Genomic DNA, 13,433 nt, shown 5'->3' with positions numbered 1-13,433 from the left:
TGTATACTCTGTATTATTCTAATGTGTTATAAATAAATTGTAATAATAATAATACTGACACCTAGGCAGTGAACTTGATTGTCGGGTTCTCAACAGTAATGGAGATACCCAGTTGGTAGCTACTATTGGCCGATGGAAATATAATTAACTCTGTTTTGGAAATATTAAGTTTAGGGTGGCGAGATGACATCCTAGATGAAACAGCAGAAAGGCCTTCAGTGATACGGACCAATACAGATGGTGACAAATCTGGGGAGGATACGTAGAAATGCAAAAGAGAGGGTGTGACCTAGCAGGAGAGGGAGCCGGACGCATGGTGTCTGGGCTCCCGGTTTCAGTCCTCACATGGGTCCTTTAGCGCGTCCAGCCCCACCTCCCCAATGTCTACACACGGTCTCCAGCGGCCGTGGATCCCAGAGACCCGTTCACGGACCCGGAGAGCCACCTGGAGCGCGATCACGGGCTGCAGCCTACAGCCGCAACTGGAGCCGCTGCCTCAGTTTCCCGGCTGTCCCCGCTGCAGAAGCTGCACCGGCGCCGAGGTCCCGGGAGGGCCGCGTTTTTGGCTGCAAACCACCTGACTCTGTCTGGATGCTGCAGGACAGCCTCTCTGCTCACACATCTGAGACCTGCTTTTGCCTGGCTGCCTGCCTCCTATATCACTGCAGTACCTGGGAGTTCTATGTATGGCCTGGATACACTGTGTGATCTCCCCATGCTGACTGGATTTTCATCACCACTGCTCTGCTCCAGTTAAAGTGGTCTCTCTATATGGCCACAGGATCAGCTGGTAAGCCTTGTTACCTGGCGGATCAACCCCTTTCTACCACTGGTGCCACCACCATTTGCCTCCCTGCCTCCTGCACACCTGCTACTTTCTTCCTTTTCACATTACTCCAGCCCCCGCTGAAGTAATCCTATTGGGACTTATGTTTTGTTTTATTTTTTTCAATCTACGATCCACGTGGGGGACTTTGCTCTGTATCAGCTGTGGGGGCCGGCTCTGTTGGTGGAATTGTATTGTCGTCTACCTTCCCCTGTATATATTGGTTGCTTCTTATTTGCTTCCAACTTATTGAGGCTGGTTGTGGACACTTTGTGACTTCTACTCCTCCCCATGAGTGCTGGGCTGCTATGTACCTCACCGCACCCTATAATGTACTGATAAAGATGTGACTGTTTGATGACTGTATGCTTCATATTTGAGACCGGATACACTCTCACATCTGATACTCGTGCTCCTGTTATTGTTGCTCCCTTACTCTGGCACATCTGCATGGAAAAGTTCCTAGCGCCCACGTTAATGACATCTGCGGGAGCTGCACTGCCGCCCCAGAACGACACTCACTGTGGCAACTCCTCTGACTCTGATCGCTAAACCTCACGCTCCGCCTCCCAGCGCACACGCAACTCCAGACCACCCGATAAACAGCCGAAAATGAATCCTACCAACTTAGTGGCGGTCTTGGGGCCCCTATTGGATGAGAAACTGTCTGGCATCAAAGTAGCCATTGGAGTCCACTATAACTCAGCTTAACCAACACTCTGGCCATCTGGATGAGGCAAAACAGAGGATATCATCTTTGGAGGATGACCTATTAATGGCTCAGCAAACTATACAGGCCAAACAACTATAGGTCTCCGGCCTATCATAGAAGATCGACGATCTCGAAAATCGTAGCATGCAATACAACCTATAAGTCATAGGTAGGGAGGCCAATCCCGGGCCATTTTTTCAAGGTATCGGGATTGAAAAATGGTCAATCCCGGGATACCCGGGATTGGCTTTCAACTGTTTCCGGCCATCCCCCACGCCCCTCCCCGCCCCTCCCCATCTGTCCCGTAGACATTAAAAAAAGAACAAACCTGCACAGCCGGGTAGCTTGTGAGGAGGAGGCGGCGGGGGAGTGCAGGGGAGCCGGTGGAGAAGTGCAGGGAAGCCGGGAGGAGGCGGCGGGTAAGTGCAGGAGGAGCCGGTAGGAGGCGGCGGGTAAGTGTAGGGGAGCAGGGAGGAGGCGGCGGGTGAATACCGCCGTAACTTCCTGCTCTGCGGCTGCTGACAGCGCAGCGTGACCTCACAGGCACAGGTCACGCTGCACAGGGGGAGCTGAGAGGAGGGAGCTGGGCAGCGTTGCCTGAGGACGCTCAACGCTGATCCCTCAATCCCCGGGATTGGACCTTCCAATCCCGGGATTGAATCCCGGACGTTTTTGGGCCTAAATCCCGGGATCCCGCCGATCCCGATCCCGGGATTGGCCTCCCTAGTCATAGGCATCCCAGAGTCTGTTAAAGGTTACGAGCTTATGGATCTCCTTTCAACAGCTAGTTGGTTATGGATTTAAAAGGAGTTCCACTTGTTATTGAAAGAGCCCACAGGTTGGACTGAATGGAAGAATTTTGCTGGGCACTCCTGCCTGGTCATCATAAGGATCCTGAACTATGCGGATAAGATGAAACTCCTCGACCATTATTGCAAAACCACCAGCTTATCTTATAAAGGCGACCGCCTCCTCATCTTTCAGAATTTCTCTGCTCTCGTGGCCACTAAACGCAGAGAGTTTGCCCCCATCTGCAAGCACCTCTTTGACACAAAGGTCACGTTCTCATTGCTCTACCCAGCCTGCCTGTGAGTCTTTGAGGATGCAAGATGCTATTCTTTGATGATCCTGACGAGGCTGAGCTGCACTTCTCCCAACCCGATACTTGACTAACCTTGCCTATTTGTGCTTAATTTTTGTCCCGTTTTTATATTGTGTATATGAAACATGTACACTCATAGTTCATTTTTTAAATGTTTACTGTTTTTGTTGCAGTTTTCTTTGGTCCTTATGCTGTGTCTGCCTAGGCTGGGGCCCCCTACCTCTCCTGGGGTGTCCTCTCCCTGCTCGCTAGGACAGGGGGAGGCCCTATTTCAGCTTATTCTTATTTTCATTGATGTTTACAGCTGTGGGTGTAGGCTAGTATAGCATCTGTTGCCTCCCCACAACCTCATACAGATGGAGATTCTAGTAATAGCTTACTTCATATTGTATCTTGGAATGTGGAAGGGCTTAATCACCCAGTTAAATGCAAGAAAGTGGTATCTCATTTGAAACGCAAGGCACCTCATATTGCGTTTCTTCAGGAAATGCAATGGTTGGAGGACCCTAGAAATTCCTTACATGCCCCTTGGATTGGGGAGTGTATCTCGGCCCCATACCACTCTAAGTCTAGAGGGGTGGCTATCCTCTTCTACGCCAACTTACAATAGTCGTAGGAAGCTGCTTGATCCTGATGGCAGATTTATATTGCTAGACGTGTTCATTGACAATACTGTATATACCCTTCTTAATCTTACTCTTCTTAATCTATACGCTCCCAACGTTTCTCCTGACTCTTCTCACCTGGGGCGGCCAAAACCTGATTGTTGGCGGGGATTTCAATCTGGTCGTCGACCCATCCATGGACTGATCCAGAGTAAGTAAGCTCCTCTCTGTCATCTTCTGCCCTCCTTCTGCATGCAACTTGACCTACTTGACCCGCATGTTTCACCCTACTCAGAAAGACTTTTCTTTCTATTCTCACCCTCAGTCATCTTACTCTCGCCTTGATTACATCTGTACCTCTACCTGCCTTTTTCCTAAGGTTACATTCATATGTATCGCTGACATCATTATTTCAGATCACACTCCCATATCTCTACACATTCAACTAACTTTGCCTCATCGCTTTTCTGCATGTTGGCCATTCCCTGCATGCCTACACCATTCTACTGATTTCCTTCTTCACCTCAGATAATCCTGTCTTAATTACACTTTAGCTATTAGTGAACAGAGTATAAATGTGCCGCTGTTTTGGGGTGCTGCTAAGGTGGTCCTTAGGGGACATGGTATGTCTTACACTCACTCCAAAAGGAAAAAGTTTTCTTCACAATTACAGACACTAAGGGGTATATTTACTAAGGTCCCGAATTAATTTGAATCCATTCAAGTTCCGATTTTTTCTCTAAGCGGCGTCTCGGGAATTTACTAACCAAGAAAGTCGTCCGTGTTTGTTGCATTCATATTTTTTTACACAGCCGTGAACACAAATACGAATGAATACACCATCGGTCAAATACGGTTGTTATTTAATATAACACGGTAATTTACTAAGGATTCGTATTTGTGTTTTCGGTCGTAAACACCTTAAACTCGGCCGCAAATATCCTCGAATCGTACAAAAGTTCACATTTCAAATATAACTGCTTTTGGCTGGCGTGTTTGACATCTATCACTACTGTTCAATTACTAAGGTATGTGTAATAAGGTTCCTTTATGGTTGTGTCTGTATTGTGTATATTTTGTAGGATACCTGTTATGTTTTGATCAACAGTACACTATGTTTTGGTGTTTTTATTGTTACACATTTACAAAATATCCAGTCCTGTTATTGTAAACATTATATTTTCATAGCATTTATGTTGTGCTGTTTTGTGTTTCTGAATGTTACCTCATGCATAAACATAATCCTAAAGTAACATTACCTAATATAATGATGTAATGTAAAATACTTTGGTAAAAATATGAATACTTAACCTCTGCTGCATGTGTAAGATATGTAGCTTTATTGTGAGCATGCATATGATTTCCTTAACCAACTCTAGGTAAATTGTTATGTAAACAATACCAAAACAACTGTATCATGTTGTACCTTGATTTTACTTGTACATTAGTTTTACATAAAATTTAGTTAGCAAACAGAAACCACTTCTCACACTTGTGAGTGCTGACAATACTAAATTCCTTTGTCGTATAACCAACCCTTTATGAAGTCTAAGAACACTGTACGCTGTTTACTTAAGAAGTATCGTATGGGTACGCTAGTTGCGTAACGATCGCTCAGCCGTAGGCGAGACGCTCAAGCGTCACGTTCGCTCACGGCCCAGAGATCACGGGACAGAATGATTCGCTATGGCGTAGCGGTTCGCTCGAGACCACGAGGAGATCACCAGCGGCGCAGACGCTCACAACGCTATACTTTTATGTTTAAACCTTATACCAATGAAATACACGGAATAACTTAATGTGGATACAGGGTGTAAGTGCAACCTTGTGTAACCTGACTAACTACAAAGCTGCTTGAGCGTCACCGACGCTCAAGTGAACACTTAACACTATAGAAAATACACAGATACTGGTTTAGGGTCCAAAGCCTATTAACTGTATTATATCTAATATACTGGTAAAAAGGGGATAACAGTACAAATGACACACTACAATATAACAAAGACTTCCTAACCAAAATAGCTACACTAGAAATACAATACAATACAATTACTATTTATGGGAAAATGGAAGGGGAAGAGAAGAAGAGAGAGATAGAGAGAAATGGCTCATGATAACATTAAATAAGAGACAACATGGTTGCAGATAAAACTACACATGTGAGAGACAATCGCTGCGCAGTTAGTCAATGCTGAATACAGCATGGGATGGAAGCTAGACTCCATTTTGAGAAACCTCCACTTGATTCCAAAGACCACACCACATGGCTGAAAGGGGGAGGGGAAGACATCCAGCAGCAGCCATTTTAGATTTGCAGGTCCAAACACATGGCACTTTATTCCAAAATGTCCAAGCCTCAAAACAATGCATATGTTCTGATTTTACAATTCCAAACCATCTAAATCACCTTTCACAATGTAATCCAACTTCCTAGAACCATCTCATAATTCCACATCCCAAACAACTTCAGTATCTCAATAACCAGAGCATATTCATCACAAGACCAGATCACAATGTAATTAACACAAACGTAACTGCATGGTGGTATTTATGATTAACAGGATATATAGTATAACTAACCAGCACAATCTATTTTAAATCTCCATAGGCAAACAAATACCACAAATACTATGCTACAGATTGTATACTGTTCCAATCATCACAGACTTCACAGAGTATCCACAAACACCCAACAATCACACAACCAAGTTACAATATCCTATTTAAACCAGAAAGCAATCTGTCTGTTTCCTTATCTAGCCATGTGAAGTTCAATACTTAGCCTTTAGTTTGGAAGATGTCCTGGGGATTTAGCTGCCATGCTGCTTGGTGCCAGGTAGCTGTGTGTGTGTCTGTGAGTGTAGCTACATTACATCTGTTCTCTGAGGCCACACCTGACCACTACCTTCCTGTTTGACCAGTACCTGGGGGAGGGGTCTTTCTTTCTCCTTTGTATATGCTAATCAGGTTCAGCCCTGAAAACTTAGTAAAAGGTTGTCTTGAGCATCCATTGTTCTAACAATATGATCTTAGCTTTTATACATATAATCATATCTATCTGCTGCAATGTCCCACAACAACACAACAGGCCTCAAACTAACCCACACCTCATTCTGCTTGCTTCAATACCAAACATGATGTGTTTATCTGGTTCGGTTCGAATGATACACATCCATGACATTAATTCATCAGCCAATTCTAAATCTCCATTATGTCTGGTGTTTGCTGTGCTCGCTGCGCATATTTGCAAGTATAGCGGCTTATATGTGTGCAGTTTATATGGTCTCTCTATGTAATATTTTTGACTTTGACAGTCCACCCTTTGGCAGTCACCAATAACTGCCACTTCCTAAAACATTTCAAAAAGAGAAAAATATATGTCAGGGGTTAATACATTTCCATGGTTGGGTAAGGGAGGAGAGAGGAGAAGGTGTGAAGAGGGTATGACCTAGTGAGAAAGCAGAAGCATGTGTGTATGAATCCATGTTTGGGGGGTCATGTATCATCGTGCCGTACGTGTTGTACATCAAGCTTCGAGGTATCGCGAAGTATACATTTGAATTCCTTCTTATCCTGTGGTACAGGTCTGTGGATGGGCTGTCAAACTTTACCGAGCTCTTTTCGGATTTTTTTTTTTGAACAAAATGGGGAGCACATTTTAGTTGATGATACATGAATGGGGGAATATGTGATTGTTGATATCTGTGCCTGTATTCCCTATACTATGTGTGTTATTACCTGAGGGTTGTAGAGATGAAGATGAAGAACACTTATGGAAAATGCAATGATATTCTATGTCAGGTAAATGTACATCTGTCGTCGAAGTTTTGTTCGGTATCAGTTGAAAGTAGTCTTCTTTGCGCTGTTTTGCTCCTTAGGCATGAGCAACAAGCTTTGTCAGTGCCATCAGATTTACAAAAAAAATGTTGGGCTAGCGTGAGTTTAAAAATACTAGGGAAACTGGGGATCCATGGCAAAGTTCATCAAGTGTCCATATCATAGGTTGTCAAAACTTCATCTTTGGTGCTTGTCTGTTGTCTGTATGGCGTCTCGTCAACTTCCTCGTCCAAGGGGGTCGTTGTATCTTGGAGAAAAGCAGAAAAACAGGTGAAAGAAACGGACCGTATAATCGCATTTTCATCACATCATGGTTTCTATCATTGGGTCATATACCAAATCCAGGTTAATTACAGTTTCCTCACTCCTTAGACTCATTACTTTTGTACTTTGTTTGCACCTCATTAAAGCCTGCCCGCATCTAAATATCAATCCAATCGATATAACGACACCCAAGATACATAGTAGAAACTTTCCAACATCCATTATGACTCCTTGAGCCCAGTCTCCTAAACCGGAGAACCAATTTCGCGGGTTCAACCATGACACCCAACCAGTCAGCTCATTACCTACAGCAGCAAGGGTGAGATTGTGTTTTCGACGAAATTCCCACTTCAATTTGAGAATATCGTCCATCTTTTGGTCTATGACCTCTACCGGATCCTCGGTGCTATTTGTGATATACGTGCAACACTTTATGCCGTACTGTGTTGCCAATGTAACACAATATCCGCCTGTTACTGCTGTAAGATAATTAAGAACCATCCTATGCTGAACTAGTTCTGTTTTGTAAGCTTGAAGTTCTCTTCCAGTGTATCTAAACGTGTCATCATACATTTCAGTGATATTATCTAACAAATTGGCGAGTGCGGAAATGTATCTATAATTCATCACTCCTCGAGCGGTACGAGTGAAATCTAACGCTACCAAAACCTGAATCCCGGTGGATTCATGGATAAGATCAGAGGCCGGATGCTCTAACCTTTCTGACAGTTGTCTTTTAACTCGGTGCTCGTAATGAGTGTGAGTATAAGGAGCTTGGGCACCACGGTGTATGTCCTTCATTTTGTCATGTGTAACAGTCATCACTTCAGGCAATACTTTTCCAATATAACACAATCCTTCAGAGTTTGGGGCAAGCCATTTGTACGCCTTTCTCCCGCATATGAAATATGCGTCATCGGGGAGAACATAAGGGACGGAGAAGGACATGACCATATTACAAACCTTTCAGGTGAAATCTCCTGACCCTAATTCTTCCATCTGCTTAATGCACGTATCAGTTTGTACGATATGTGCACAGTATCCTGGTGATACCTCTCCAACTCTCGTAATCCTATTTCCTAAGGTATATCGATACCGGAAAGATTTTCCTCTACTGGCTATGTGGCGTACAAGCTCTGTATCTGTAGGCATTCTATCTGCTCTATGCGAAAATGTCATGGTTTGGTTGCTCCATGACACTTCCCAATTTCCCGGCTTACGGGGATTGGAGATATTAAAACATAAGAGGGACCTATCCACATGGTATTGGTGGAGCTTCAAACTAGGAGGGCTGGAGATGTTAAACCTCCGATCCACCGGTCTCCCACCACTTAGCTCAAGTACCTCCCCTAACGTTAAAGGAAATGGTACTAGCCCTGATTTGCTGTGGCCCAGAGGTACTTGAGAGCATACCCAACAATCTGTTTGGTTTAACACGTTACCCACTAAAGAGTGATAGTCACTCAATGGATGCTGGTCCATATGGATATTAAGACTGGATTGGCATTTCTTTATGCATCCAGCTTCAACCATTGTCACAGAGCCTACAGATACAGTTTTTCTTTTTGAACTAACAATCCTTCAAAGAAAATGTTTACAGATAACATGGTTGTTAGATCGTGCCCGGTACTCGCCTTTGCTTGGTGATTGGGTTGCTATTGGAAATTTACACCTCCGTCTCAGTCATCAGGACCTTTCTGGATCCTTTCTCGACCTCGCTGGTACTCTCACCGAAACAGACTGCTCTGGTCAACATCATGGTCAACAGGAAAATCCATATCACAGTCTCTTGGGGCAAGTCCATCTTACAGGAGGAGAAAAGAAGAAATTTGTAAAGGGGGTATAAGAAAACAGTTTGAGGGGGAGAGAACTTGTTACGATAATAAGTTCTCTCGTCTTGTTGTTCTTCTTGTTCTGCTGTCCTCTCAAAGGTGCTGTCTCTCAGTCTTCCAAACGAACATTCTGGTGATGCAATATTCCTTCCTAACCGGCGATCTTTCTGTAAGGAGAAAAAATCTGGCATTACCATTGGTCCAACTGAGGGGTGACATACCATCTTTAAACCATGGAAACATGAGTGGGAAGAGAGACAACAAAAAAACAAAAGAGATAGAGAACAATTCATGTGCATATATACATTACATAACTCGACAATAACCACCAATGAGAAAAGAGAAACAAAACATTTTTAAACATTGTCAACATTAAGAAAACATTGTTAGCATTATCAGGCTGTCATATCTACGTGTCTAATGGTCTCCTTGAGCAGTCCCTCCCCACCAGCACCTGCATTACTCCACTGTCTGTATCTGGCCAGAAATACATTGTGGCGGAGGTCATGCTGGGGTTTGGTAGACTTCTGCAAGGACCAAGTGGATATGCAATGTGTGAATTCTTACCAATACTCGTCAGAGATGGGGATAGAGAGAGAGAGAGAAAAAAAACATTTCACTGATACATTTACAACGTTTCACCTGGTCATTCCTGTGTCTTTCAGTGAATGACCTCCCAATTTATTAACCGTTACCTCAGGCTTACCATCAGTCGTATGATCACCTTTCTTGACTACCTATCATGGGTGTGGCTCAAAATTCTTCCTATGTGATCCCTGCTTGTAATTTGGTGTGTCATAACTTTTGCTCATTTTCATGTCTAGGGGGTCTGATTTTATGTGGGCTGTTGCAGTTACTGGCATAATGCCCTTCTCTTTTGCACAGATCACAAATCCTTAAGTTCCTCCATGTGCCAATGGCCTGGGGTTTTGGTTGATTTGATGCCTCCTCAAACGCTTGGATGCTCATCACCATCAACCGCTTTCCCTGTACCTACCTGATTCCTTGGATACCATGATTATGTCGTTGTCTAGGGGGTTGGTATGCCTTCTGTGAATCTTTGATCATACAGTTAGATCTTTCCTAGGATCTGGGTAATCAGACATGATTGATCTCAATTCTGTCCGGGACCAGGGATGGCGCATTGCACTGTCCTTGACGGGAATGGTTCCCTGATCGTCAGTCTTCCCATTGGGGACTGTGATCACCCTGACAGGACTAAACTCAATTACATCACCTTGTTTTGGTCTTACAATATGGGGTACATTTGTTTGTGCGTGATATAAAACATTGTACGTACCTGTGGACACGACCTCACCTGACCCTCCGTTAGGGGGTTTGATTATTGCCTTTACCAATTTGGTCGCGTCCACCTGGATGTCTTGTAGGATGGCTTCTGGAAGAGGTGCCGACATCGTTCTGGGCTCACTTTCTTGTTGGTAATCCTGAGGGAAGTTTAACATGGGGTGCGACTTGCACAGGTTAACATTTGTAATTTTTACACTTTCATTTTCATAAACATTATTACATTTAACACTTTCATTCTTAATACAGTTACTAAGTGCATTTTTATCGTACAACATTGTGCCATTTCTCTGCAACCATAATCCCCTCCATTGCCACCTCTCAAGATGAAAGTTAGGTAAGTAAGTTACATTTCTTTGCATTTCACTCTCCTGTTGCCATATCTGTAAACAATCATAATGCTTGATTCGTCTCTTTGCTGATTTGATGAGACATATCCTTCGCCTTAAATTATGCAACACCTCTGAGTCAAAACTACCTATCCCGGGAAATGGTGCCTTATCCCCCGCAGTCATTCGTGTCCATTCATCACAAAAGGTCTCAGAGTGGGGACCATATTTCCCCCACATTACTAACCGAGCAGACCCTCGGGGTCTGCAAGCCTCTGGAGTCTGAATCCTGACCTCCGACCGTCTCTGTGTTGTGCACTTGGCTGCCATTGTGGACCTTTTTAACACAGAAAAACTTCCTAAAATGCACCAAACACAGAACTTCGTTGGAAATCCTTAAAGCTCTTCCACTGAACTTCTTCTGCTCCGGGTATCCCCGTTCCGCCTTCTAGCAGACACGTGTAGCCGTTGCAGGCCCTATCTCTAGAGATTTTCCTGAGAAAATTCCCTTCCTTTTTCTTTACACAAATCACGCTTGCATGTGCTCCCTACAACACGTATGAGGGCAAGATTTACGCATGGATATACGACCTCATATCACGTTGCGTTATTGGTCACACATACAACCGTGCGGTCCAATCGTACCACTTATAGACACTTGTTGCCCATAAATGGTAGGATCATTGGAGTCTCCCTACTGTGCTCCAAAACAGCCAGAGCGTAATACAACGAAAACTTTATCACACTCTGTTGCACGTTTTCACTCAGATCGTGCTCATCACGTTCCACATAGATCACACAGATCACAAAGTCCACAAAGCGGAATTCAATACCGTTTTATCACATAGATCACAAAGTCCACAAAGCGGGATTCAATACACTCATACCGTTTTCAACCCACTATCATTCTTATAGTTTTCTGATCAGAAAAATCATTTCCCGTAGTCTGATAGCTCTCCCCAGAGGTATTACAGTAAAGTAAGGTATTTAAACTAAGTTTTGGAAAGCTGAAATCAATTTGTGCTATTTATCGCCTTGCGTTACTTACCGCGTTGCGCTACTTATCGCTTTGCGTTAAAAATCAACTTGTGGTTTGAGTTACGTGGGCGTACACAGACGCTCCGTTGCATAATGTACGCTGCGTGCGTCTGCCTTTGGATTGCGTACGCTCTGTCCTTGTAAGCACACTTGTACACAGACCAAGTACGTTCACAGTAACACACTACACGTTTATCAATGTGAATGATCTTTAAGTGTAATCATTCACTATACACCACCCAAATCTCCCTTGTATTCTTAGGCGAGACTGTGTGCGTGCTTTACAAATTACCCCTTAAATGTATTACTTTTACACTTTAACTACCGAGTAGCAACAAATCTTTCTTAGCACGTTATCAATGCAAATGGCAAACAGGAAGGTGAGATGTGAAACTTACACAGATGAAAATGCAATTCTAAATTTAATCTACTAACATACATTGATGTAAGCACACGCATATAGATATTACATATAAGTACCAATCACTATTACCTATGATTGACTATGATATAGATTAAATAAATGCATAAAAAAAAAACTCATTAAATGATGATTTCTTTTTGACAGTGGATGGCTGATTGTTTCCTGAGTCAACTGAAAACCAGCCGCTCGGAAAAAATTTTTTTTTTGACCTTCCCAAAATGGCCGCTGCTCCTCCCCCTTCCACCTCCATGAGGGTCACACAAAATGGTGGACAGACCATGCGGCCTCTTGTCACAAAGAAAGTCATCATTCAAAACTCCTAAAGTTATTCTAGGCCTGAGTGTGTAGTTGGCACCAAATTGAAATAAAAACCAGATTTTCAAAGACAATAGCGTACTGTTCTTACCTCCGGTCCCGGATTCCCTCAGCACCCTTTACTAAGCGAAACAGACGCTTATCCAATCAGCACTGCAAGGAATATGATCCCGCCCTTTGCTGATGGATAATGTCTGCTGATATTACCTAGCAGAGATATGTGATGGATAGGACGAGTCCCCCAATTGACAATACTAAATTCCTTTGTCGTATAACCAACCCTTTATGAAGTCTAAGAACACTGTACGCTGTTTACTTAAGAAGTATCGTATGGGTACGCTAGTTGCGTAACGATCGCTCAGCCGTAGGCGAGACGCTCAAGCGTCACGTTCGCTCACGGCCCAGAGATCACGGGACAGAATGATTCGCTATGGCGTAGCGGTTCGCTCGAGACCACGAGGAGATCACCAGCGGCGCAGACGCTCACAACGCTATACTTTTATGTTTAAACCTTATACCAATGAAATACACGGAATAACTTAATGTGGATACAGGGTGTAAGTGCAACCTTGTGTAACCTGACTAACTACAAAGCTGCTTGAGCGTCACCGACGCTCAAGTGAACACTTAACACTATAGAAAATACACAGATACTGGTTTAGGGTCCAAAGCCTATTAACTGTATTATATCTAATATACTGGTAAAAAGGGGATAACAGTACAAATGACACACTACAATATAACAAAGACTTCCTAACCAAAATAGCTACACTAGAAATACAATACAATACAATTACTATTTATGGGAAAATGGAAGGGGAAGAGAAGAAGAGAGAGATAGAGA

At 43.5% G+C, this 13,433-nt stretch overlaps 1 long non-coding RNA gene across 1 annotated transcript in view; it reads right to left on the bottom strand.

Annotated features, from left to right (window-relative positions):
• The window catches only part of LOC134910025 (uncharacterized), a 271,286-nt gene that overhangs the window by 114,126 nt on the left and 143,727 nt on the right, over nt 1-13,433 (bottom strand). The gene's annotated exons all lie outside the window — the stretch shown is intronic.

This window comes from Pseudophryne corroboree, chromosome 4, assembly GCF_028390025.1.
Source record: "Pseudophryne corroboree isolate aPseCor3 chromosome 4, aPseCor3.hap2, whole genome shotgun sequence".
Taxonomy (NCBI): domain Eukaryota; kingdom Metazoa; phylum Chordata; class Amphibia; order Anura; family Myobatrachidae; genus Pseudophryne; species Pseudophryne corroboree.
This window is presented reverse-complemented; position numbering and strand designations above follow the sequence as displayed.